The sequence below is a fragment of the Psittacula echo genome (assembly GCF_963264785.1).
Source record: "Psittacula echo genome assembly, chromosome: 15".
NCBI classification, from domain to species: domain Eukaryota; kingdom Metazoa; phylum Chordata; class Aves; order Psittaciformes; family Psittacidae; genus Psittacula; species Psittacula echo.
The window spans coordinates 11,394,416-11,419,938 of record NC_137751.1 but is presented as its reverse complement, the minus strand read 5'-3'; the positions used below and the strand labels follow the sequence as shown (position 1 = coordinate 11,419,938).

Sequence of the window (25,523 nt, the reverse complement as noted above, 5' to 3'; positions counted from 1 at the left end):
CCTCGCACATCAAACCCTAATTTGCTGCATAGGCATAAAATACTGTGAACTGCTGCACCTTTTGCACATGGATAGGTCAAAAAGAAGTGTAGCAATTTGCTTGAACATGTGCACGGGCAGTATTAATGCAGATCAGTTGCACGAAATAACGTAATACAGATTTGCCAACGTATGTATTGCATAAATGCTGACAGGTGCTGACAGAAGTGTGTGCGTAAACATTTAATAGCACTGTTAATTCATAGCACAACAGTTGCTGTTGGCATGGTTTGGAATTTATTATATTTTGCTATTTATTCCTAGTCAGCTTGTTGTCCATCATCCTCCCAGATGGCATGTCTACCGCGATTCCTTCCTCCTCACATTTGCATGATGCTTTTCCTGGGAGCAAGGCAGGGTGGCTGATAGCTCAAGTTGTGCATGCAGACTTCCTTTCTTGTTCAATATAAGCCCACTTCGTGCCTGTGAGGAACTCTCTGAATCTTTTTACATCTTAATTGCTCTCTGTGAATAGGAGGAAATAAATATTTCATTCCCTTATAGATGTGTTTCCCTTTTCTGTTTTTCTTTCCTAATCTAGTCAGATTGCCATGGTGAAACCATGAAGGCGAAGGCGAAACCACCACTGATTTCAGTTCAACAAAGAATCACCTTGACTGACTGTGCCTAAAAGTTAGGTGTCTAGTTCAACTTAATCATCTAGGCTCCTTTTATAGTCCTTGTTGAAAGGTACTGGCTTATAGTCCCTGTCGAAAGGTGCACCTCCAGCATCAATTCACTCTACCCATTTCAGATAGCTATCTTGAGATGGGATGAATAGCCCTCTATAGGTGCCAACTTCTCTCTCCACTGACTACAGAGGATGCTGGAACTTTGAGCTTTAACTTTTAGGTGGCTGATTTTCAGCTGTGAGTGACAGGGATGACTTCTTGCAATGTGGTGGCACCCCCTCTCTCCCTGCCTGACATGGGGGCTCTAGTGGGACGTTGACCTGATGCACCACTGCAAATATTTATAGCTGGGTCGAAACTTGTGTGTGATTTCTGCTGTAGCCTCAGGTACTCCCTTGGGAATGACTCTCAGGTGGTCTTGAGTTGTGCCCTGCTCTGGCTGCCAGCTAGCGTCACTGTGTCAACCCATGACACATTTCAAGAGTTGTATATCTATGCTGAGCAGTGTTTTGCTGGGTTTTGCCAAGGGAAAGACTGAACCATTGTGTAGGTTTCAGGTTTTGCTTTCTTAGTGGAAAAACTGGACGCTATCAAATGACATGAGCACCTTTCCAAAAACATTTTCCTTCCAGCAGTGAGTGTGAGAGGAGAGTTTGCACTATTAATCTCTAAAGGTACACAGTAATCAGTCATGTTTTGGGTATGAGGGACTGTAAATATCTTCTTGCGGATCTCAGTCTGTGTCTACTCATGCTGGTCATCAGAAGTATGGGAGTTCTGACTGAATGAGCGTATGTGATAGTCTCCAAGACATGTTCCTGACTGTTTTCCCTCCAAAATGAAGTATACTGGATAGGAGGTGCCACTAACAAGGACAGTCTCTGAGTAGGCTGTTGCCTAATGGGATTCAGTCCTTTAATTTCACCAGGAGGCACCCAGGAATTGCAGTGTGGGCTCCTGTTTGTGACAGGAGAGGTTACTGCCAGGCTGGGGTGGCCATATCTGCTGAATTACAGCCCTGAAAACTACTGGGATGTCCTCTGACAAATGAGAGGGAGAGAAGGCTCTTGGCTTTAACAGAGTCATCACAAAGGAAAAGTCAACCTGGAGAAGAAAATCAAACCTTTGTTCCTCAGAATTGTGCAAATTATCTCTTCTTTGGGTGTAAATTGATGGGGGTATTCTGATTTATCAGGTAAGGATCTGGTCTAATGTGCAGTAAAAGCTTCGAGTTTTGGCTGTAACTCAGGGCTTAGTCCTTTAGTTAGTCACATAGGAGGTTTTGCAAGGGGATCAGAAGGTAGGGCTCTTGGGAACCCCAGGAAAAATAAACATAGCCCAGAAAGCTGTGAGAGATTGTGTGACAGCCTCTGCTGAATGAAAAGTGACTGAACACCAGGTTTTTCTCTTTCACAGCCATAAAAACCAGCCTAAGGAGGCTGTCCATTACATCTCTTCTATGGTATCACTCCCCGTGTTTGACACAGCTCACATGAGCTATGAACTGGGGCCTGGTTTTGATTTAGCACTGTTTATTAACCTAACAGTGCTGACATATTTTAGTGCAACATATAAAATCTAAGGCTTTTTCTTAAGCTGAGGAAATGAGGTTATGTGACATTGATCCAAAATGGAGGGGAGTTTCACTTTAACAGACAAGGGAACCGAGGCAAGGGAAATGTGGTCTTTCTCCTGTCCTCCTAGCTTAGTCCTCTGCGAGTGGGGCAGAAACACCAGGATTCAATAAAGTCCAGCGTGTGTTTAAAACTGATTGTAAATGGCTTTTGATCATTTTGTTGTGTGTGTGAAAGATTGTAAGAATGAGTTTAAAATCTTAATTAAGGCAGTAAGAAAATCAAACTAACAGGTCTGCTTGAGTTACTCAACTCAATTCCAGGTCTAAAAAGAGTCAGACACAAATGTCCTGTGGCTTCATGAAGATACAAGACCTTGTACCCATTATATGGAAAGGTAAACTGAGGCCAGAGAGTGGGGGAATAGTGAGTCTGATATTATAGTGATTCAGTGGGTATAAAAGAGATTGGTCTGCCTCATTATAGGACATTATGGAATCCCACCAGTGCTCGAAATGTCAGTTAAGGATAACTGATTAAGGAAATCTAGAGCTTACTGGCACAAAACAGTGATCTGCAGACAGGCAATGACAAGCCATTAATAGACCTAGTAATATGGATTTGCATTAACTGTTTCGAGGTATTTTGTAAGCCCCTTGGCTGCATGTCAAATCACTGAGTTGGTACCTTGTTCCAGCACTGGGGTTACTGTTATTGGTGTGGGTCCAGGGTGATTGTGCAATACTACCAAGTCTGCCTTGCTTTTCTCCTGGTTACCTTTTGAATGGAAGTCCTTTCCTTGATTTTGATAACAGGTATTATATTTGGCTGCACTCACTCAACATTGCTGTGCTTCTCGGAAATAGGGCAGTGGTTGTGTAACTTCCATTCATCCGTCCATGCAGAGCACTTAATTTCCATTATTGAAGTTTCCCAACATCATAACAGAGTTGCATTAATGTGGCTTATCTGTGATAACCAGTGCAAACTAGTGCAGGAAAATCTGTGAGCAGAACCAGTCCTGTATAATGCAGCCTGGTGAGTGAACATTACACCATTACACTCCATCAGCTGCACCACCTCTCAGCTCCTGCTCCTTTCCACACCATTCCTCTCCTGACCTCGTGCTGTCGTGTTCACTCTCTGCTTGGATGCCTACTGGCTGTATTTTGATCCTTAATCTACTAGAATGGCCTGTAACAAGTTACCATGATCAGTTATTCTGTGATCTGAGCAAGCTGGCTGTGATTTCACCAAATTCCCTCTATTCCCACCATGACTCTGTGGTTGCTTGTTGTTTTTTTCCTCTAGCCAGCCCAGAAGCTCACCCGTGCATCTTTCCTTTCCCATCACTCCAGCCACCCCATGAAGGAGGGCTGAATGAGCTCACACATTGCTCCATGTAAGCTTGCTGCTAGCTGACATTTCTCCTCCTCCTCCTCTCATTTATCCCAAATCCCTTCCTTTTCAGATCCCTTCATTTCCTCCTGCTCTCGGTCTTTAAGCCTTCTCTTATGTGACTTACTGTCTAGAACAGCTTTCCTCTGTACTTCTCTCCCCTTTCAAATCCTTCCTTAAACCACAGCCACTTCAGCAAGTCCTCCTTTTCAGAGGCAGTAATCCCTATTTATGCCATAGCCCACAAACATTATCTGGTGTCATGTCAAGCATGTGTACAGCCTCTGAGGTAGTCGGGTGAGGTTTCAGAGAGAGAGCAGTTTCTAAATCCCTTTGAAATGTAACAGAAATCAGGCACCTAATTCTCTTTGGTTTAAAAATCCCAGTTGTTCTCCTGGGGCAAGGCATGTGTATTGATCTAGGTGATGTGCTACAGTACCACTGTAGAATGATGCGAGTTTTATATCGAACCATTAATCATTTGAATGCACAGCAACGCGTTAGTTAAGAGCATGTGCCCAATATTAAGATGGGCTGATTTAGATGTGTCTCATGGGGCTGGTTCTTGCTCAGTTGCTCATTTCCAGATGTGAATTTTGAGAAAGGCAGAGCTGGAAAGTGCTGTGTCTGTCTTCTGTTAAGGATCCCCCATAGTGAGTACCTATCTCTGTGTAAGTGAAGTGAGATTACTCCCAGTGGTAGCTGCAGGACTGTAGATACTTTGCTTCTTGGCTACTTGCTGTGAAACAGGTTTGCTATCAGCTGGATCTGCCAAGCAGGTGAAATCCCTCTGTTCCCAGTGCAGCTGTTGCTGTGAGAGCCCTGTACAAAAGGTGACTTTGAACAGCATGGAAGCATCAGGAATATTTAACTTGCTGGGTTTCTCAAAGGAGATTGGAGCTGGGATCAAGAGGAGGGTGGTACGGTCATAAAGGATTAGGCCTAGACATGAGTGTGACTACAGGATAGTCATGGGGGTTGTTGCCTGGTGGGCAGAGCAGAGAGAAGTAGTTTGGGTGATGATGGATCTGTTTTCACATCCCTTAGAGACAGCCACGTAGAGGCCCCCAGTGGTCCTACACTTGGCTCACTTTTGCTTTTATTAAACTCAGTGATGTAATTTCTGTGAGGAGCCGACCAGCTCCTAAGTCTTAAGAACTTCTGAGAACTTGGAGTACCCAGTTTTTGACCCATTACATTTGTTCCTCATCTTGTGATTTAATTCCCTGCAGCATCATTAGGAGTAGTCTGTGGATAAATGGGACTCTTGTATCTCTCCCTGGTGCAGCTCCCAAGTGACTTTGCCTGATAAAAACTGCTACCCAAGTAAATGTAAACTGTCAGTCATGGTCAGTCCTTAATGATGGCTGTGCTAGATTCAGCACAATTAGAAACCCACTTTGAGGAGAAAAAAACCCTTACTGTGTCAGTGTTTATTCAGCAGAGAAAAACACAAGCGCCCTGGGAAGGAGCTGTGGTCTGCAGACTCACACTGGGCTCAGCTCTCCCTCAAGGAATGGCTGACAGCAGATCCGACGCAGCACGTCTGCGGGATACGTTCTCTTCCACTAAAAAGATGAAAGGTAGGAGAAGAAGAGGAGCCTAATTCTGATCAATCACCAAAATCGTAAAATGTGGAAAGAGAGAGGAAGAAACCTGCTGTAAATTACCCAGTGAGTCCATGCTGGAGCTGGGGATTAAACCCAGGTCTGCAAAATTCCACTCAATTACTGTGAGCATGAGGCCACTTGCATCTGCTGACTCCCCGCTCCGGGTTCTCCTCTTCTGAAGCAGCAAAGCTGCTTGCAAAGTGTGAAAGTGGCAAAATTTGGGCTAGTCAGCAATGCTTTTCTAAGCAATGCAATTCACATGAGCCCTTGAGTAACTATGGGATGGCAGAGCACGTACCCTCCTGCTTCATGGCACACTGGAGCCATTAAGAAATCTCTCAGCCTCGTGAGCTCCCGAGGAGAATTACTGCACTTGGTTAGGCTGAGTGGGCTTCACTGGCTGTAGTTTATGCAAGGAGGGTCATGAATGAGTGATTGGAGAGGAGGAACAGCAAGGGAGGACAGGCTTTCCATTATAGAAGATCTGGATTTATTTCCATTCATTCATTTCAAGTCAGAATCCATTCTCTTCATTTTTATTCTTCCATGCTGCGACATCTTTAAAATCCATGGTACACTTAACTTTTGATTTTCATTTAATACCTTTTAAAGCGATCTAATGCAGACAGATTACAGACAGTAAGGGTTACTGTTCTTTGGTGGAAATACCCTATTTAATAAAATATTGTAAGACAGATTAGCCATTCCATGCATTAAAAAAAGAAAGATATACTAACTTTAGATGCAGTAAAACTTCATAGGCTCCAGACAGTCATACTCTCCTGAAGTTTTCAAATCACTTTGCAGAGGTAGCTGGCTACCCTAGTTTGGAAATCAGAAGGAGTTGTTGTTGCAGTTTGCAATATTTAATGTAGATCTATGTAAATTGCTAGGGAAGGGGGAAGAGAACAGTTTGATCTTAAAATGTAATTTGGACTGTTCTCATCTTTTCTTGTAAAGGCTTTTTCCTCAGTTGTTGCCACCTCCCAGTGTTCAAACATCTCAAGTCTCTCGAAAAGTTCTGATACTTTTCAAGATAAGGATCAAGTTTTATGTATTTTGGTCTCTCAGTTCTCATGCCTTTGACATGCAGGTTTGCAAACTTCTTCCCCTATCAAAGGGCTTTAACGTCTTTCCTTTTTCAGTTTTAAATGAAAATTGACATTCTCATTTGATAATGTGACTCCAGGAGCCAAGACTTTAAGAAAAATGCCAAATACCACAATACCTATGGGAATTTGCAACCTTATTATTAATAATGGGCGCCTCTCACTTCTCTTCAAGCCTCCTAAGATTTTGATGTTTCATCTAAATCCATCCAGATTCTTGTGATCTTTCAAGGTGGGGAGACAGTGGAAAAGTACTTCCTCAGGAAAAGAACTCATTACAAAACATGGATCCAGTTTCCAGTTTGAACCTCTTTAAACATCAAACCTCTTCAGGTCTAAGGTTTGCTTGCCTGCAATCTTGGTTTTTTCCCCCACTCATTTTTGCTTTTCTGCTAGAATAAAACATTTGATTTAAAGTTATATGCCTGGAAAAATAAAGCATTTAATTTACATTTTACAAGGCAGTTATTGCAGGTTAATTAAATATCAATTGAGTGTTATAGGCCATATTAAGATTTATTAATAACTCAGCAGATAAATCTCCTTGGAATTCAATTAAATGAAAATCACATAAAAATATATGTGAAATTTTATTCATGTAATACATAAAAGTTGTGAATTATAGTGCACCATTGTACAGTAAGTTGATTAATGGGAATTAATTGCTGAAATAGAGAAAAATCAATTTAAACTGGCTGTAGCAGATATAAGAAGCCAGGTATAGTTTTCCCATACCCTTGGAAAGCTGAGTTGGTGTCTGCACTCAGACTGTCTCACTCTGTACTGTAAATGCCTCTTGGACATAAATGGGCTTCCTCTCCTTTCACCTGCTTTAGCTCAGCCTTTTAGGCTTGGGGAAAAGAATGACTCTACTGCCAGTATGCGCCACTGAGTTAACTGTATGACTGAAGGTTTTAGAGATGAAAGAAGCAGCAGAGTGGTAGGTACCCCTAACACCAAAAGTGTACATTGGGTTGCCTTGTGTCACAGGGAAGTTCTCTGTCTGTAGGGGAAAAGATCACATGTGTATTCAGAGGTTTGGGAGCATTTGTATCAGTGGATGTTGGACACTTCTGCCTTTGATGCTTTTCAAATCTCTCTGGAAGTGTTTGTTGGGTGGTTAGCGATGGAAACCCTGCTAGCCAGTGTCTGCACTCAGGAGCATATGGGTGTGTTGGGCTTATAACCAGAATTAGTGACTGGATCTAGGCCCGTTTTGGGAAGCAAAGCTTCCGGCATCGGAGATGAGGTTCAGGAGCTGGACTTGGAAAATCACTTTCCAATATTTGCAGAAAGATGGAGGCCTGGCATGCTGCCATCTGTTCCTGTGCATCCTGTGTTAAATACTGTCAATATGAGATTATGTTCCAATTACTGGACCAGACTGACTGGTTTAACTCCTACCATGAATCTATTTTCCTTTATTACTATGTACTAACTGTGTGACTGATGTACCAGACACCAAAAGAGATGGTCTCTGCCCAGAGGGCTTTGTCTAAAAGAAACATGCCGGGAGAAGGCAGAACCCAACAGAAAATGCAGATGAATGAGTAACTCGATTGAGATTTTCTTTTTAATTTGGGGATTCTTTGCTTGTTTGTGTGTTTGGCTTGAGTTTTAATATTGCTAAACTTGCTTCCTTCAGACATTGCACAAGAACAGAGACTTCCATAGAAACTCAAACAGGGTTAGGCGTGTGACTCTTTGAAGTGTGTGTTGAGGGGTTGAATGCTCAATGCACACAAGGGAACATTGGAGGGTGGAAAACGAAGGGAGAACCACGTTCCAGCTCAGATGACAACTCCAGCAGACACCAGGGCTCATGCTGGGCAAGTTTAAAATATAGCAGGCTGTCTTTCTGTCAGTGCTCTCCTTGCTCATCCTGCCTGCTCCTCCAGTAGAGAATGATGCGTCTGTCTCCTCTGTGCTTCATCTCTGCTTCTCCCTGCAATAGTTGTCAGGGATATTAGCATTAAATACTTACTGCCTGGCTTAACTAAGGGGTAAGATAGGATTTAATTTGTATGGCTGAAATCCAATTATATAATGGAGCCCCTGGGGGAAGCAGTTATACCTGCTGAATCTCTTGGATGAGTAATTGTGCACAAAGGCTTCTCTCCAGATCTAGAAACAGAGCTGAAATATTTTCTTTGCCCTTCCTTTTTTGCTTCTGCTGCTGTTACATAATACGGCTGAGACCCTGCAAAGAAAAACCAACGACAACCCAGGCCAGCAGAAAGAATGAAAGCACTGCCAGGAGAAAACAAGTTATAATCTGATAAAATCAAAGATCTAACAGGAAGTCTGCAGCAGCATTTGCTTGGAGGAGCCAAAATGCAGGGCAGCCAAAGGAAGCTTACTCATCTTTTTGGAGAACAGCACAGAGGCTTTGCTGTCTAATTTTTTTTCCCCATTTCTACCAGGAGCAGGGAAAAGGGAATCCTCTACTTGCTTTTGTCAGGTATATAAAAAGCTAAGCAGCTTTTCACTTAAAGCGACTAATTCACATACTTGTGAATGATCCAGCGCTTAACTCCCGTTAAAAAACCCTGCTCCTTATCCTTCATGTCATCTGCACTCTGATAAGCATCAGAATCAGAGGTGATGATGAGCAGGACAGGAACAAAAGCATGATGAGGTTCCCAGTGAGGTTTCTGAAAGCAGGCAAGCTTGTAAAGCATTGATCTCTGGGATAGTACTGGGCTTTGACAACTGTCCCATCTGATAGCTTCAGCAGCTCCAAATCCCACAAAGGAATACACCAAGGGCGCTGGATGGGTTGAAAGCGTCAGCTCGTTATACTTAGGCATGTTTTTCCAAAGGTAGAGAGCCGTATTAAATATATTTTAAAAAACAGAAAGCAAATTTTTACTCTTTTCTAATGAGTTCTGAGTGGAAAAAGTATTTCTTCAGTCTCTGATGACATGAAGATAAAACAACGACTGCATCTAGCCAGAACTCCAAAAGCCGTAGGCTGAGGCCGAACCTGGATGGTCAGATACTCCCACCCCATCCATCAGCCTTGGTGTTCTAAAAACCAGCTAAAGCAAAAGCGGTTGCAGCCCTAGAGCTCATGAGGAGACGGTGCCTGTCTCACAGCCTCGCAGCTCCACCCAGTGGCTCTCTTTTGGCAGGATAAAACTAAGGTTCCAGCAGCAGTAAAACCTGTTGAGGTCAGCGTTGTTGTGCTGTGGAGATGCTCTGGCAATGTGCATGGGAAATTGGGGGTGTATTTCTTTGTGAAATTCTTAGCAAGCTGTCATCTGCCATTTGAATAATGGCACAAACAGCAAAGGGGATTTTTAGTGAGATAGAAAACCCAGCAATCCCATTGCTCCCTTTCTTAAAATCCTCCCAGCACAAATGGTAGAGGGAAAAACAGTAGGGAACCAGTAACTCGCACACTTCACCTTCCCAAATGCTCTATGAGTAGATTGCAATAGTTACCCCAAATTTATTTGCTATATGAAATTATTAATGAATTACCAGAGGAAATGACTTCTGTGTTGTAAGCTCATTTTGGAAAGAGTTGTCTCGTGAGGGTGAATGTCTGTGAGGTTCACTTGGCACTCACCCCGCATCACTTCGCTTCCCTTCCTGGCCAATTGCTATGACTAACAAGGAGCAAATTTTCATCATTTCTATCAAGGATGCCAAGCTGAAACTTGTATTTTTCCAGGAGTAACAGGGCACTTGTCACTAAAAGAAGCTTTTATTTGTGCATGTGCACACTTTTATGGTAGGAAAACTCCATGTATGTATTCACAGAACACAGAAGTGTGAGACCAGCGCAGTTCACTTTAGGTTTGAACCAGTTTTGTAAACATATCCCATTCCTCCAAGCTCAAGTGAAACCCAAAATCTCTGTTGTGCTTAATGTAGGTTTCCCAGTGCCTCCATGTGTCTTAAAAAGAGAAGCTGATAAACTGATGCAAAGCAGGTTTTGTTGAGAATCTTCTGGAAGTGCCTGCCCCATCTCTGTTAAGAAAATCTCATCTGTGAAATACTGCTCCCAGACAGCCTGTGTAGCTTCAGTGCCATGGAATGAGTTGAAATGACCTCTTTGTGCTGAAGTTCAGATGTTATTTAGCATAAATGCAGCGCCTAAGGCCTTCGCTTGAAGTTGCTGTCTGCCAGTGAAACCCGTAGGCTTTCATCTGTTTTGCTTTGCTGCTGGGGTTGTGAGGTGAGAGACTTTGAGTTACAAACTACATGAATCCCACCTCTAAGCTTGTTATCAGTTATCCATCCATACAATTAGAAAGTGAGCATAGACATGGTTAGCACAAGAGATTGGAAGCTTCTTGTCATAGGGATATTTCAAAACAGATATAGTATTTCGTGTGTTAAGGATAACAGGAAGCATCTTGAAAAGGGGAATTCTTTATTCGTTATATGAAACCCTGAAACAGAGCAAGAACTTGCTGGGCTTTCCTTGTTTTCCCTAAAATTACCACCGAATACCCATTATGTGTATGAGCCATGGCAAGGGAGAGATCTATTTTCTGAGTATGGAAAGAGATGGCGGCTGTAGAATGAAACTGGTTGTGTGTTTGCTGAGCACCATCTCACAGCTGAATCCATCCCTCATTCCTGCAAGCGATCTCCATGCAGCAGTGTCACCATGGGAAGGGGTGAGGCCAGCCAGCCCTTTGCCTGTGCACACATAGCTGCGAGAGGATGCCTTCAAATGCACACAGTGTTTTATGAGACACTTAAAACAGCTGAGTTGTTGCCATGACAAGGGTACATACTTGCAGCCTGAGAGTTGCTCCTTCTCTGTCTCTGTACCAGGATTTTCAATGTTTGCAAAATTCCTGCCAAAGATGAATGCACGTTGTGCAGTTCAGATGAAACTTGCTGGTGTGATAAGCTCTTTCCTTACCCCAGACATGCTGTTTAGTTGTTCTTTTCATGAAGCTGGGGGGCTTCCAGGTTTCCTGCAGCTGCTTTCAACTGCTGTGCAGTTCTGTGCTTGCTCTCTTCCCAGGTGAAGAGGGATTTGTACCCAAAATGCCTGGAGGCTTTGTCTGTCTCATAGGAGAAGGTGGTGACCATCATGTTCAGTAAAGGCAAGGTTAGGAAAGGCTGTGGCTTCCAGAAAGGCTACAGGATGACCTTGATTATCCCGTGTACTTGTATCATTAGCCACGTCTTCCAGTAAGGAACGTGTGAGCCTAGTCTCACTGAGGGGTCCATGGATGATGCCTGATCAGATGACTTTTTTTTGTTGGAGTGTCAGCATAGGCATAATGCACTTGTCCTGCGAGTAAGTCTGGTTTCAGCTGCAAGTTCCTTGCGGCAAAAACATGCACCCATGCCACATTCCCCAGAGAAATAAGAGGTGGAGAGAAACAGGTATTCAGGAGGAGCTAATTTTCCTGTTTACTGTAGAATGAGTACACTGGATCTGCTGGATTCAGTGCTGTGAAGTAGGGAAAGCACTCATGGTGTTACTCAGCTGTACTGTGGAGAGACTGAGTAGTTAATCCAGACCTCCAAGATCCTTTAAACCTTTGGGTCTCCCGTTTGAGCTGGACAATTAATGTGCCTTGTGATAGTGGTTCATGTGAAGCAAAAGGGCAGTGTTTTGTAGTGAGAGCAGGATGAACGGGAGGCAGTGCTCGGGGATTTTATTCCTGGCTCTGCTGTGAGCCTTTGAAGCAGTCACTTGATTTATCTAGGCCTGATTCTTCTCTAACAGCATTTTCAAACTACTGTTTTCTGTGCTTTTGGAAAAAGCCCTATAAGTTACACTTATATGTTACACGGGAGTAACTGAAACTGCACGATTTAATGGCAAGCTACACAGCCCTGAAGTGTGTTCAGCACAACAGATTCTTTCTATAGGTTTTGCTTAGTTTCTTGTGCTTTCTAAAATCAATTCTATAGAGCAGCCTTTTTTGCAAGGAACTTTACAAGCAGTGTTAGTTCCATTTGTTCTAGTGAAGAAGAAATGAAGTGTCTTTTCAAACCAAAACCATTTTAAAAGTGTTGCCTGAATTTCTGTCTCTTTGCCCCATATACCCCTTGAAGTGGTTCCCCACAAAACGAAGCATTAAGTCCCTATCCTTTCTTCCACTGACTTTGTTCTTTTTTAGTTTTCTAAACATTTTCCCTATATTGAGGAGAAGAAACAAATAGAAAACCTGCCCCAGGAAAACTAGTAGAATCTAAACAAGTGTTTTCAAAATTCATTGAGCCAGGCTAAGATTTAGGGTTATAAAACTCTCTGTGCTCATTCACCATACTCACCTCTCTGTCTTGGAAGATTAGGGTTAAGCTGAGGTGTAAAATCCCCTGTGACTAAGCCAGGCTGGTAGCACCCTGTGCAAAGAGATCCGTCACTCACCCACATACGTGTAATTCCGCTCTGTGTTTTCAGGCTCCAGGTAGTTCAAAACACTGTTCCGGGCTTTGGTGAGCAAATCCAGCTCTTGAAGAAACATTGCTTTTTCCCCATACATGGTGTCTGCATGGATGATGCAGGTTGTGAGTTTACCACCATTGCTCAGCTGTAAATCGAGGAGGGATGTTAGTGACTTATGAATTCAGAGATGAAATCTCCCACAGTGCTACTGGGTTTGCCAGGTAAAACCAAAAGCTGGGAATATCGGGCTAGCAGAGCCCACATTTGCTGAGGTGCTCTGGACACTTAGGGCCTGGTTTGGGTCATTAAAAATGCAAGGAGGTGCCCAGTTTGATATCTTTTAATATCTTCTTTCATAGCACACCTGCACCCATGTGGTGCTCGCTGGGAGGTGTTGGATGAAGGGTGTTAGTGGCATTAACTCTTCTGCAGTTGTGATGTACAAAAGGAGTATTTGCAGCAAGCAAAATCAGGTACCAGAGGAAGGCAGCTAAGCTGGCTGCCCTCTACCTGTAACAGGGAGAGAGAGATGCTCCAGGCAGCAATTTAGGACACAAGTCTCATTTTTTACATTCTGCTTCACCCTCCAGAGGAACTCATCTGTCTGCTGACCAAATGGGAGCCTAAAGCCTAGCCAGCTAGCTTAGGTGGCTTACTCTGGATACACTAGTATTTTTGATTCTGAAATCACTCAGGCATGTCTGAAAATAACCCCCGTGTGCAGTATGAGCTAGATTCTGTGATTCTAGGTGAACCTGGTGTCTTAGGCTGTAATTAACACAGCTCTTTCTGAGGTCACACTCCTGCTGGAGTTAAAGCACAGGCTTAAAAGTGCACCTTGTGAAATCCCCTGATGATATGGAATACCAGGCTTTGGTAAGCTTAGGGCAGTGTGGTTTACGCATTGAGTCAAGGCAGTGGTTGAATACACACTGATGTGAGTTGTGAGGTCTTTCTACCCATCTTCTCCTTCCATCCATCCTGTGCTCTAATGCCAGGGCTGCTACCATTCGCTCTTGTACCTTTTTTCCATTGGCTTCAAATACAAGTTTTTCTGCCATGGCTTTTGTCTTCCCATAAGGCAGCTCTGCTTCCCCACTGTATTTGGTGTCCTCATTTCCTCTGAAATAGATTGTGAGACATGGTGAGTGACCATGGAGACTTGGAGACAGTTGTCACTGAGTGATTTATTCTGCAGTCTCTGCTCTCCAGGGACTTAACCACTGGCTGTGAGTTACATGAAGCTGAGATCCTTGCTGCAGCTGGGGAGAACTAAGGCTTTCAGAAATACCAGCTGGTTCTGGGTGTTCATAGGCAGGTTTGCATGAGGGAAGTGGTTTGATTTCCGAGAGCTGGATTTGTTTGTATCTAATAGTGTGGTTGAAGCAAATAACATTCTGGCAGGCAGATTAGAAGGCAGTGGGGGTACCTTTTTAAGCAACTCACAAGTGGCTGAACAAGGTGGAAAGAGCACAGGAAGATGGAGGGCAGGAAAATGAGAGCAATCCTACTTCATTTTTTTCATTAGAGATAGGAGAAAGCCTCTCATGAGCCATAAACTAGAAGGAGAAGCTGCTGCTTAATTCTCTCAGAGTTGATTAGAGTATGAAGATATTTGCTGGTGATACGACAGAGCTGCTGGTGATCTCCTGGAAGACGTGCAATCAGTGGGTTTGTGCTGGGATGAATCCTTCATCTCCCCTAGCAAATTACATCTGGGTGGAAGAGCAAAGAAGTGGACCCATGATGAAGGGCAAGGAGGGCTCACAGCCATACTGGAGACACTTGGTTGCCACTATGACAGCCAACTTGCTCCTCAGCCTCCTAACTTACAGCTGCAAGGAGGAAGGCCCATGGAATCTAACATGTAACTCGGCCTCACAGGCCCTAAAATGATTCCAAGGAGAAACAAGGAAGCAGCTCTATTCCCCACCACGGTGCTGGTGTTCTGTCCTAGTGGTTGTAGATCAACATTAGTCCATCTCAGGACTTGGTTAAGCAGATTTGGTGGGCTCGGGAGGAGCCCTAGGGTGAAGAAACCTTGTTTGAAGCACTGGGAAGGACCACTGATTAATAATACCATGTGGTCCTTTGCTCCTCTGCTGCCGTGACTAGCGTGGGTGGGCTCTCCCTTCCTCCCTCTGTGTGCTGCAGGAGACTGTCTCATTTCCTCTGTGTTTTGCTCTCCTAGGGAATTTCACCCTAGGCAAACACAGGCTATGCCCGCCATGGGGTACCCCCACACAAAGCAACGAAGCTTTATTAAGCTCCTTTTGCAGATGGGGCTCCCTCTTGGGAGGGTTAAGTGGCCTGTGACAGTTCATGCAGCAGAGGTCTTTCTGTCAAACACTGGGCCTCTGGGGAGCAAGCTCTGACTCAGGCTCCCTGGCTGACCTTGGCCAACTTGCTTACCCTTTTCTATGCTCCATGTGTTAAATGTGGATAATGCTGCTGCCCCTCTCCTGCCTGTTTGGCAGTCTAGTTGTGTGTCAGATATCCCAGCTGAGATCAGGGCCTTCTTGTGCTACAGCAACAGAAATAAATGAGGAGCATCAGCAATACAGCCTCCTCACCTTGGGCTTTTAGCGCAAACCCCTCCTCTCCTTCCCTGTGTTTATGGTGATGAGCAAGAGACAAACCAGAAAACAAGCAAGACAAAAGATGGATTGTGCCTGGTTTGGTGCAAGCCCAGGAGAGGCTCAAGACAATCAGGGGTTATCTGGAAGTTCTGGGTTTAATTGCTTTCTTTTTCTTGCCTTGCACAGCTTTTGAAAAGCAGCTTCACAAAGGGGCAAACCTGCCTGCTGCTTCTGGGCTGCAGAGCACTGCTCCTGTTTGCCTTCCCCCACCCCTTGTGAAGCTGGGTAGTAACAAAGAGCTCAGCATAATGCTTTTGCTTTTCAAAACGATCACAGATAAGCGAACACTAATAAGACTGGAGCAGCATTGTCAGAAGGTATCTCAGCGGTGGCTGTCTCAAAGGGATTGAGACTGACAGAGGCATTTTCTATTATTGTCGGATGCTGAGGTGTGAGCATTATCCCTGCACCCATCACCCTGTCCAGAGACCAATCATGCTTTGTCTGGGTCAGTTCCCAAGCACATAAAAGTGAGTTAACTAAATTATATGAGGAATGATGGAGAAGGGGGGATAGAGAAAAGAAATAGGCAGGCAGGCAGGATTGTGAACCGGGAGGGAGAAGAGCAGAGCAGATTGGATGAGGATGGGTGAGGCGAGATGAGGAGGAAGGGGAAAGCTGCATCACCTGTGCTTTCAATCTGGAAAACAGAACCATATTATGTTGCCTTCCAGCCATCCCTGAGCTGCCTGCTGAGACAGGGGGTGGAATTTTTGACTGGCGGGCTGAGCCTTCTCTCATTTTGCAATACATAATTCCCTTAGTTTAAAATCAGAATCACTGGAGAACAAAGATCACTCTCTCAGGCTTTTTCCAGCATCATGGGAGAACCAAAGTGTGTTCTGCAAGATGAGTTAAAGGGTCTAGGTGCTGGTTTTATTTGCATTTATGATGGGAAAGCACTGGGAGTTGGAGAGCAGGTGATGTTCATGTGTAGCTCTGTGAGCATCAGTCTAATTGGGTTTTTGCTTGTACCTGTTGATGCCATCATTGGAAGCCAAAGGACTGGCTTCTTAGGCAAGATTTGGGATAGATTTTTTTAAGCCATCTATTCACATCTATCTCTTAAGTTAGAGGACTGAAATACTAACAAGTATGTGCCCTTGTTAATACTTCATCTCATCTTTTTTATCCATTTCATCTTTAGAAATGATTTAAGTATGTTAATGACAAAATTCCATAACTTTTCAGTGACACTCAGCCTCTAGTGCTTATGGTCCAAGTGGATTGATGTTTGTTGTTCTCATGACTTTTCATAAGCCAGACATTTGTTCTACAGCTTTAGGTGCTTAAACCCTTTTCAGAACAACTAGGTTATGCCTTAACTTACTTGCAAGTATGAAATTTAGGCTTCTGGGACATTTTAAGTTGTGTCTTAAGCAGACTTTTTAGCTGGGGACAGGTTCCTAGAGCCAAGTGACTGAAGCCAGCTGTGTCTTGCCCCATGAATGCAAGAGGTATTCAGATGCCAAGTCCTGAGCGGAAGTGTCAGCTGAATGTGAAAGTCAGTTCTATCTGGGGTATCAAAGATCTATGAGCAAAAGCCCCTCCAACTCTGAATTTTGACCACTGTCTTTGTATTGCTCCAAATCCTTTGCTGAGGGAGGTTTTCTAAAACTGCTGCTTCTGGGTCTGAGGGTCAGTCTCATAAGAGCCACGTACAGAAGAGATGGGTTGAGCATAATGCCCAGGAGTGTAAAGTGCAGGAATTAGGCCTTGTAAGCAAACTGCCATGAAAAAGGATTTTGAGGGGTGGAAAGGTGCAATTTATAGATCAGATCCAGGTCACAGAAGAGTGTGTGAATACTGAAGGGCAACTTCCCACCAAATGCATCTGTCCCCTAAGACTGTGTGGCCAAGTAACTTTCTTCTGAGACAGTGCTAAAAGAGTCTATGTATTTGAACGCATCTGATAACAGAAGCTAGGTACAGGCTCGCTAACAATTCACTGTGGAGCTGAAAAGAGGAGGGAGAGTGGGTTGGTAACAGTAGAGCATCCCCTGCTCTTGGGATTGACTCAGTGTGAGGAGAGAGCCACATCTGACCACATCGTGGGATACAACTTGATCATATCACAAACTTCAAGCATCTCAGACCTCATTGAAACTGATTTTCTGGCTTAGGGGGAGCAGGGTTGTGCATACAGGGGACAGCCTGGAGGTGCAGTTAGGTCCTACATCTCTCGACCAACTTTTTCCATCAGTAGTATTCATTACTGGTCAAGTTTATGTTGGGAAGAGCTGTGGCTTCTGAAAGTGAAGAGCAGCAAAGGAGGATTTCCAAGAAAGAGAAAAGTAGACAGGAAGGGGAATGTGTATCTTCTCCTTTGCAACCATGGCAAAAAATTTCCATCTGGTTGCAGTTTCACTGCTGTTTCACCAGAAATCCACAGTGGAGAAGATTTACTTACCCTTGCTTGAACATTGGCTCACAGGATGTATTGGGTCCCACTGCAACAATGGAACTTGTATAGACAACATATGGGATGTTTGGGACACAGCAGGCCCTTAACACATTTTCAGTATCTGGGGGGCAGGTCAGGAAGGACAAACATTATCAATCTTGCCTTCATTCCTGTTGTGCAAATCAAAAGAGATTTCCAGGTTTGGGATTCTGACTTTGAACAGATCCATCTTTTTTTATGGCTGAATAGATGTAAAGCTACAGGTTAGGGCTGCAGTTCCTTAGGTATATTTGCATAGGAATGAATGGTTTATAACATGAGAGTTGCAGTTACATCTATAGCTATAATGTGGCTTAATGTCTGTGCCTATTGACAACTGACTTAACTTGGACTTAATAGTTGCTAGCAAAAAGAAGCCAAGTTAAAATCCATTCAGCTTAACAAAAAGCAGATTTAAAAGTCTTTAAGTGACTAGATGGAAAAAAATAACTCTTGTAGAAGAGGACTCTTGAATCTAGTCAACAAGTCTGTAACGGGAGTCAGCAACCAGTGGCTGAAAGAGAGAGAATCAAAGCAGATGATGTAAATTCTGGCCAGAAATGCTAATTAACCATAGCCACACTAATGCTCTTCAGCATTGTTATGGCTTGCTGAAAGATATGATAGATAGCCCATTAGCTGCATTCTAGGCAAGGAGTCTTTTGAAAAGGCAGAGTCCAATTTAGCCACAAATTGTTGGGCTTAAGGCAGTAATTGGGTGAATTTCTGTGGCCTGAGTTGCACGCTAGAGGATTACACAGTTGACCTGTCCTGACCCTATTTTTTTTCCATGAAGCCTACAGCAGGTATCAAATACAGTTCATTTGTATGCTTTTACCTGCTAGGATTTGAACAGAAACCTTTAGCCTGATCTCTCTCTAGGTTGAGCAGACCTAGCGAGGGCAGCAGCTTCATTTTAGGGAGGTCTACATGAAGCCATCCAAGGGGAGGCAGAAATGTAGAAGAGTTTGCCCGAAAATAAGTGTCCTGTTAAGACACCCCAGACTGTGCTCCTCAGAGGCACCCAGTTACATGGGAATAAAATTTGTGTGTGTGGTTTTCTGGGAATGTTGCAAGCATCTGCAAGAGGTTTGGTTTGCTGGATAGGGGAGTTGCCCAATGGTTACTGCTATCTGTAAAAACCTCACTCCACTGAAGTACCTTGCTCATAGCAAGCAGACAATGAAGGGGAAGATCTCACAAAGACATTAAGAGGCAGCAGGAACCCTCAGGCTCTGAATATTCTCAGTACACATGCACAGTACAGGCTCTTAAAAGCATCTGGTTTTGAAAAGAACTACAGCAATGAAAAGAAGAATGGGATTTAAGTGTTGCCCTTGAATGTATCAGCAAACAGGAGAAGCCCTAAGCAGTAATTGAGTTTGAGAGATATATATATACATATAAAAATACAAAAATCCTTCCTTGCGGTTAACAACTATTTTAGTAGCTAACAGCCTGAGGTGCCATTGGAACTGCTGCTGTAATGGGGATTTCATTATTTTTATAGCATGTGCTTATTTCCCAGATTTATGAACAAATTTTCTTTAAGCAGACCTTGCACCTAACATGCAGTCAGCTCTTGGTGATAGAAAGAGAATTCCGTGAGCCCTTGGATACATAATAGTTGTGAGCTCTGACTACAGTTAACATTATTCCCTCATAGTGAATGCAGTTCAACTGGTGGAGCCTTGTGCTGGTGTATGTTGTAGGGCTTTTTTGCCTGGAAACCCCTGTGGAAGCTATGAGCTGTTTAGAACAGGCGTTAACATCTAATTGTTGTCCTTGTCTGATACTGAACAGTTTCTTACCACAATAGACATGTCCTGAATCACCTCAGTACTATTAGTTATACCTTTGACCAGAATTACTGTGTAATAACCGGGTCTAGGTTGGATTTTCTAAGATGAAGGTTTAGCACTGGAGAGGAGCGGCACATCCTGCCATGAGCAAGGACAGAGAAGCAAAAGCAGAAACTTCCGCACTAGAAATGAAAGGTCCTGAGCACTTTTCTGACCTCATAGCAGAGCAGCGTGTGTGAAATTCAGGGGACAAAGGAGCACTGAGTCAGAGCAGCTATGTTTGTCATAGCTTCTTGTCTGACTCCACCAAGGTGTGTGAATTTAAGGCTGTATTTAATTGCTTGTTTTAAAGAGCTTACCCCCAATGTCGACACCTCTCACTTCCCAAAAGGGCACAGTGTTTCTGTAGTTCACAACAGCCACTGTGTGAATAACCACGTCAGCTCCCTGCATGCCAGCAAGGAGCAGATTGTAGCCTCACATGTCTCCTTTCATCACTGTCACATGAGCGGTAGCTGGAGGGAAAGAATATAACCATAGATGCAAGGAGGCAAAAGGTACAAACCAGCACCCTCACCCTGTTGCACAGGATCCTTCTTGGAAATCATCTCTGCAGAGCAAGCTGAGGCTGTTGGCCCAGAGCTGCAGCTGGTTGTGGGACTTGCTCCAATGTATGTGAATGAGAGATGTGCTGGGCACTTTCCTTCAGGCACAGTTTTAGAGCTTGCTGGGAGTAACACCAGGCAAGTTAAAGGGACATTGCACAGAGCTTGATTAATGGTAAATACTATAGATGGGAAGGGAAAATAATGTAACAGGTTAAAAAGTTTCATAGGAAATTCTTCCTTTTGAGACATTCAGAAGAGTTCCCCCCATCTCCTTTTTCTCCCCCTCCTCCTACCTCAAAATAGCTGTTCCATACATGGCTACTGTTGGCACCTTCTGCTGATTTTCTTGCTTTGAGCCAGTGCTGTAACATTTAAGTAGGATTTTTCCCTTTTTCTTTTTCCGTAATTGGGAATAGGCGAGCAAGAGGCAGGGGTTAGGAAGCTGTGCTCCCTGGGGATTTTGCAATAAGCTAGAGAGCAGTAGCAGCCACATGATTGCCTTGGGAAGGAGACATCTCCTCTGCCCTGGGCTGGCAGCTTCCCGGAGTTCCCCATGCAGCCAGGGATCAGTGCAGTGATTCCTGAAGGATCATACACATGAGCAGCTCAGGGAAGCAGATGAGGATGCTCCTGTTGAAGGTCTTTGCCAGCACTGAAAGGTGGAGTAGGGTGTCAGCAGCCTCATGGTAGAGGGGTTTTGCTTCTACTTAGTAGGGAAAGGAAGCTTGTAACATTCAGGCTGAAGCCTTAAATAGTTCTTTGCAGCTCTGTCTTAGTGCAGCTGGTGCAGTTAAGACCAGCAAAGGAACGACAAAGAGCTTCGGCAAAACCAGGAAGGATGCAGGCAACCATGAGCCATTTTCACATTGATAAGGCCTGATGAGCTTTATGCAGGGCTGCTAAAGAGGTGGTGGATGTAACTGCAGCTTTACTGCCTTATCAGCTACTTCGGAGAACTTTTGGAGGCACTGGAAGAATGTAATAGAGCAAATGAAACACCAGTGCTTAGAAAGGAGGTAAAGAAGAGCCAGGAAATTACAGAACAGCTTAATTCAACCCCAGGAAATTCAGGAACACACACTTAAACATGTGTGTGAACACCTGAGGGATGCTAAGGAGAATAGAAGCAGCTGACAAGGATTTGCCAAGAACAAATCAAGTCAGATAAATCTCCTTTGTTCTTATGACAAGTTAACAGGCCGTATGGATATCATGGAACAGGCCGATGTCATCTATCTTGATTTTAGAAGGGCTTTGGAAGCTCTCTGTCATTCTCATGAGCGAGTCAGTAAAACATGGTCTCAGCCAGCCACACTGCGGTGGCTGAAGTACAGCTCCCAGGGAATTGCCAGCTGTGGTAGGTGGCTGCCCTGGGGCTCTCCAGGGCTTATTGCTCTATTGGAGTCTTCTTTTATTGTTTTCATCAAGAATCTGGCAGATTTGTTCATTAAACCAGCTGATAACATCAGGCTGGGAGGGACTCGAGGTACACAGGGGGATTAGAGTGTGAGCTGAACATAACCCACAGAGCCTGGGAAAGAAAAGGTGAAATTTGAGAGGGACAAAGAAGGTGGTTGGGGTTAGTAGGGAAAAGGCAGCGCACCTTATGAAGGAATTAAATTGGACCAGGGCAGCTCAGGAGCTATTGCCTGTCATCAGGGTCTTGCAGCTGTGAGAGAGGTGTAATTGTACTGACAGGTATGAATAGAAGAGTTTGCAGACAGACGAAATAAATCCATCAGCTTTCCTGAGTGGTGGAAAGGCTGCAGCCGGCTTCTCTGCCCTAGCCTAAGTGTCCTCTTCCAGAAGAGAGCAATGCCAGTGCTCAGAGAGCTGCAAAGTGTGAGCTGGGGAGGAGGAAACAGAACACGAGAGCTGGTTTAGCCTAAAGGAGACAATTGTACGGAGCAGAAGGAGCTGGTTTTCAAACCATGAAGATTGTTGTAATAAATGACAGCGTTAACCTATCCTACCTGTAAGGTTAAGATGAGGAATCAAGGACTTAAATTGCAGATTAGACTGTACCAACACTAATGGACTGATGGTGCCAAAATCAGCTTGGGGGAAGGATAGAGAAACATCTGTTGGGAATGTTGTGGTGGATGGGGGTTTGGACAGCCCCTCAGGGCTGCTTCTCCCTCATTTTTCTGGGATCTGCTGTGATGTTAGGCCACAGACCTCTCTTGGAGTGTGGGTTACAGCACCTCCTTAAGGTGTAAACATTTATCCTTCAGGTATGGGTGCTTTTAAGGCCAACTGGCTACCTGAAGCCTGGGGAAACCAGTTTGGTGAGTTCATCTGCCGAGGGAGGGCTTCTGACAGTGATATTTCCCTGGGAGTCTTTTTAACTTGCTTTAAGTGTATCTCCTCTGTATTGATACCTCCTAAAAGACTGGATCTCCCCTATCATTTTTGCTCTCTCCTTGGAAGTAGGCTGAAGTTTGGATAGTCAAATTGGGGGCCCCAGCCCACCATGAACCGTGCAGAGCGCCATGAGCAGCATTGGCTTGTTTTGCATAGGGATTCTCTAATCCAGTAACCCAGGTTGTTTTTCCCCAGCATATCTCACTGTAACCAAGCCCGGCTGAAGGCAGCTCTCAGAATATGATCAAATGGATTAATTCAGTATTTCTGAGCGTGCTTACTGACACTCTTCCTTTTCTACGCACAGCACAGTCAGGCTGCTATAGGTTTCTCTCAGTTGTTTCGGTGGTGTATTTCACAGTATCTGCAGCAGATGCTGACCTTGACTCTGTTATTGGCAGGGCTTTGGTGGTTATTTTTCTCAGAATTGGAAGCTGGTTGGAGCAGTTCAGAACATGGGGTTTGTCCCTTTGCTGTTAGACTGGTTGAGCAGAAGTAACCGGGTAGCCAAGTTCCCACGTCAGGTACTTGGTGTGCACATTGCTCCTTACAACTGATAAGTGGTACTTGGATCCTCCTAGTGCTATATCTCTTGGGGTTACACACTGTGGATCTTTCTGCTTTGATTTAGTCCTATGCTAAACTCTGAGCTGAAAGTTATTCATCCAGGCTGTTTAATCCGGGTTCCTACCCCATGCCTGTAACCTTGGCATCTCCAATATAATACCAGCTGCTCTGAAAAGCAAGGATTATGGCTGCTTAATAGAAGCTGATGCCCTTTTCTTACCTGTAGTGAATTTTTCTACTTCTCTTGCTACTGAATCAAAACCTCTGACTTCTTTGATGTAGTCTTGTCGAGACAGGGGCTCTACAATCCTTTCCCCAGTAAAACCACATCCTCCTGTCACCAGATAGACTCTGTCCATTTCTGAAGATGGTTTTGTGGTTGAGGAATAGAGAGAAGGTTGCTGCCAGGATCCCATTATGCACCATTAATCTCTCAGCCAGTCTGTTTTCTGAACTAAGTCTAAAGTTTAGCTGTCACACAATGTTACTGGCTGAACATTAACTCCATCCAGTCATATATAAATCAGGTTTTCATTGGCACAGTCACACAAGTGCTGCCACAGCCATACCAGTGCTGTGTACAGGCCAGGTCTGGGTTCTCTGACTCAGCCTTTCCCTTCTAGCCCAGCAGCAGCAGGGCACCTCCAGCCCAGGCCAGAAGTTTGATGCCAGAAGTTTTCCATCCTGGAAAGCCCCTTCCCACAGCTGGGTTGTCAGTTGTCACAGCAGCTCTGGGTGCTGCACATAGACGGGGTGTCCTAGAGCTGTGCTTAGGGCAGAAATCTTTTAGTGTGATGCTACAGTGATCCCATTCCCATGAATTTAGCTGGTGACCAGCAGCAGCTCTCACCAGCACTGAGTGTATTGTGCACGGTACAGGCAGGGGAAGTAAGGAAGGGTCATTTGTAACTGTATGATCACTGCTCTACCAGTTTTGTTATCTAGTCTGGCTCTTCTGAATGAATTCTTTGAGTCAGAATATATATGTCTTTGTACACACACACACACTTGGTCTCATCTATTTAGGACGAGAAAGTTCTCCGTTAATTTGAAAACTGTCTAGGTGTAAAAGCTCTACTTCAGCCTTTGGCAAGTTGTTACAGTGGTTAATTATCATCGTCATTAAACTAGCACACTGTTGTGTTTCATCTGCCAGCCAGGGGCTGATACACCTTGTCCTTGCTAGGCTGTGAAGAATGTGTTTGTCATTTGGGTAAAGGAAAAGAATGGCATCAGCTTTGTCTAAGGGTGCTTGAGCCTGTCCTAAGATTGGGATGTGAGGTGGGACAGTCTTGCCTCCTGGCAGGGCTGTTTCTGCCTCTCATACAGTCTCATAGATAACTGTGTCAGGCCTAACCAGCTACCAGGCTCTCTTGGATGCCAAGCCAATTATTTCCAATCCACCTTTGAATCAACTTGTCACTGTTTTGGTGAATGGTAGACACACAGTCCTAAGAGAGGTCGTGGTGGTACATACATAGGGCGATATAATCCCTGATTACTTTTCCTTTATAATGTGTACAGTGCAGTATTTGCCTTTCTGGCCATGGTGTTGCTTGGGAAGCTTAGGATGAGCTTGTTCCCGTATTGGGATCCCTGTTTTCTCCATCCCCAGGCTGTGAGCATGGGTTACAGCTGCTCACTCAGGCTGTGTTGGGGTGGAGGTACCCCTGGTAATCCTTCCCTGGTCACATACAACAGGCTGAAACATGAGGAAGGAATTCCAGCTGCGGGAATGTAGAAAACAACACTGTTGGAGCTGTTCTTACTATAGCGTTAATGCTTGTCTGTCTTTCTTTCCAAAGTAAGCTGTGTAGCAACTGCTGCTGAGCATGTGGCTGATGAAGAGTTAAGGCAGTGTAGTTAAAGAGTAACTGTTTCATTTATGAATATACGGGTTTCTTTTAATCAGCCCCTGTGAGAAGTTCAATGTGTTCAACTCTGCCATTGATTTTTGTTGCGCTGTGTTGAGCATTAGGAAAAGCGCCGTTTTCCCTCGTTGTGATTACAATCAGTGGCCATAATGGCCCAGAGACCAACATGGGCCTGATGCTAATTTGGAGCCAGCACAGCCACAAATGTCCCGAGAAATTAATTTTGCCTTTTACCCAGCAACCCCCAATCTGTGCAATAGCGATTAACAGAACTGCTTTCCCTCAGAGGGCTTTCTGCAAGGATAAATGTATCAGAGTTGGAGGAGTTAGGACACAAAAACCAAGATAAATACACCCGGAGAGACCCAGAGAACTGCTGCATGGGACTGTTTGGCATCAAGTAACCTTGAGTATGTCCTCATCAGTGATGCAAAAAGCTGTATGAAGCAGAGGCCTTGTGGATGTTCTCAGTGTTTACAAGATTTAGCCTTTGC

At 44.3% G+C, this 25,523-nt stretch overlaps 1 pseudogene across 1 annotated transcript; it reads right to left on the bottom strand.

Annotated features, from left to right (window-relative positions):
* Positions 1–11,261: 11,261 nt before the first annotated feature.
* On the bottom strand, positions 11,262–23,562 carry LOC308227395 (3 beta-hydroxysteroid dehydrogenase type 7-like; annotated as a pseudogene). The gene is made up of 6 exons: positions 23,376–23,562; positions 19,976–20,131; positions 17,782–17,896; positions 13,755–13,854; positions 12,719–12,877; positions 11,262–11,695 (listed from the first exon to the last, which is right to left on the bottom strand). The product of its transcript is annotated as a 3 beta-hydroxysteroid dehydrogenase type 7-like (transcript).
* Between the last annotated feature and the right edge of the window lie 1,961 nt (positions 23,563–25,523).